Consider the following 2,639-nt stretch of genomic DNA (forward strand, 5'->3'; position numbering starts at 1 on the left):
AAGCAACCCGACTTCTTCTCTCATATAGGTGATACTTATTTGTAGAGTATCCTGCTATACCCCTCTTAATAAAGATATAAGCATCAGTAAGTATTACTTACCCTTAACATCACAGGAAGCACACATACGTCATAGGAAAAGGAAAAATGTGCTTATCAACACTTTGAATCAATCCTAACCAGTTTGCCTATTGAACCTATATCTTGGGATCTCCTTTAACTGGGTTAGGTTTCCGCCAGGATGATTCATTGAATAGGCTTAAGCCCCATTCCCCTCGATGTAAATACCACTTGCTCTCTTTGTAACCCTTTGGTTAGCGGATCCACAAGGTTTTCCTTTGACTTTACATAGTCCAAAGTAATAACTCCATTAGAAAGCAATTGCTTAATGGTATTGTGCATGCGTCTTAGATGTCTTGACTTCAATTCCCATTGTAAACATTGTTTTTAGCCCTTGCTGTAGCAGCTAAACTATCACAATATACACATATGGGCGTAACAGGCTTAGGCCATAATGGAATATCTTCCAAGAAAATTTGAAGCCATTCTGCTTCTTCAGCAGTCTTATCCAATGCTATGAACTCAGATTCCATAGTGGACCTTGCAATGCAAATCTGTTTGGAAGATTTCCATGCAACTGCTACCCCTCCTAAGGTGAAAACATATCCACTTGTGGATTTTGTTTCTTCATAGTCGGATATCCAGTTAGCGTCAGTAAAACCTTCTAACACTGGCGGATACTTGTGATAGTGTAACCCGTAGTCAATGGTGTGCTTTAAGTATCTTAATACTCTTGTTAAAGCATCCGAATGGGCATGTCCAGGGTTACTAGTATATCTACTCAATCTACTTATAGAGACAGCAATATCTGGCCTTATACAATTCATTATGTACATCAAACTGCCAATAATCCTTGAGTATTCCACTTGAGATACAATATTACCATTGTTTTTCCTTAGTCTGTAATTTGCATCAAAAGGAGTTATAGCAGGTTTGTAATGAAATTGCCCAAACTTCTTGAGCACTTTTTCAATGTAATGAGACTGACTAAGCATATAACCACTTGAAGTTCTCTGAACACGAATACCAAGTATGGCATCTGCTCGACCTAAGTCTTTCATGTCAAAGTTGTTATTCAGCAACTTCTTTGTGGAATTTATAATATCTTTGTTAGCCATTATGATCAACATGCCATTTACATATAAACAAAGAATAACACAAGCACCATGTTCATTCTTTATGTAGACACATTTGAATTGTCACACTTATTAATTTGGAAGACATTTAATTGTATTACAAAATCAAATTTCTCATGCCATTGTTTTTGTGCTTGCTTCAATCCATAAAGGGATTTAACAAGTCTGCAAACTTTATGTTCTTATCCCTTTACAGCAAACCATTCAGGTTGTTTCATGTAAATTTCTTCATCTAGGTCTCCATTTAAGAATGCGGTCTTTACATCCATTTGGTGTATTTCCAAATTGTAAAGCGCAGCGAGTGCAATCAACATCCTAATAGATGTGATTCTAGTAACAGGTGAGTAGGTGATCAACTCCCAAATGTGCATTTTATTAACCTTACATTACTACATTACAACCCTTCTTACGCTTAATGAAAAGACAACTCATAGCTTTTATTGCATTTTTCAGGTTACAGAGTAATTCAGGCCACTTATCATAAAAGCTACATCTTAGCATCAAAAGGAGCCTTATTTACGCTTATTATGAAGACTCGAAGCTGCTATGAAAAAGTCAAAGTCAAAGATCAAGGACTCCAAGCCAGAGAGCTGAAAGTCAAATCCTTAACTCAAAAAACCAGAGATAGGTGTCCTTGATAGAAAAGAAGGTTTTCTTTAAAACCTAGCTTGATCAAGAAGAAATCAAAAAGCAAAAGCATAAAGCAAACTTGGTGAGGTGTCTTGATTGTAGAGGGAGAGGGCAAATCAGTCTTTTGTAAAAGTAGGGGTATAAGAACTCAAAAGTATGATGAGAGAACGCATCTAGACTTATTCTAGTGTCATGTAGGAATAGTATAGGATTTTATTTTTCAAGTCATTTACATTAAAGCTATTTACTTTTTGTTCTTCAATTCAATCAAGTATTTTTTCTTTATTCTTCCTTTCAATCAAGTATTTCTTTCCTTGTTCTTCCTTTTAATAAAGTGTTTCATTAAATGTTTGTGCTTTCAATCATTCAATTAACAAGTATTTTCTAATGTTATTCAATACAACTAGAATTAACTAAACAAGTCCTAAAAGTAGTCTACCTTCCATCCTTCTAAACTCCCATTCTTCAAGCTCCAAATAATTTATGGTGAACCACACTCAACAACTTTGAAATACTCAATACTAGATCTACTTCAAATGGCACTGCCGTCATGGATTGGAGGAGCATGAACTTTGGTTGAGCATCTAAGGAGGGAAGCATCACTCTCACCATTTCATTTCATTTCTTGTTTTTTTTTTTTTTTTTTTAATTTTCGTTGATATTTTTCATTATTTTTCACTATTGATCTATTTTATTCCAAATCCAGGTTCAACATTCAACTACTGGAGAGGAGCTGAAAATTTAGCTAGAGGACGGAGCACGTTGACCGAAACTGACCAGGAGACCGCCCGCACATCCGTTATAGTGGTGGTGC

The 2,639-nt window shown here is 35.7% G+C and overlaps 1 pseudogene; it reads right to left on the bottom strand.

The window, feature by feature from the left end:
• Nucleotides 1-421: 421 nt before the first annotated feature.
• LOC147504243 (secreted RxLR effector protein 161 pseudogene) lies at nt 422-1,177 on the bottom strand (annotated as a pseudogene).
• Between the last annotated feature and the right edge of the window lie 1,462 nt (nt 1,178-2,639).

This window comes from Coptis chinensis, chromosome 4, assembly GCF_015680905.1.
Source record: "Coptis chinensis isolate HL-2020 chromosome 4, ASM1568090v1, whole genome shotgun sequence".
Lineage (NCBI taxonomy): Eukaryota > Viridiplantae > Streptophyta > Magnoliopsida > Ranunculales > Ranunculaceae > Coptis > Coptis chinensis.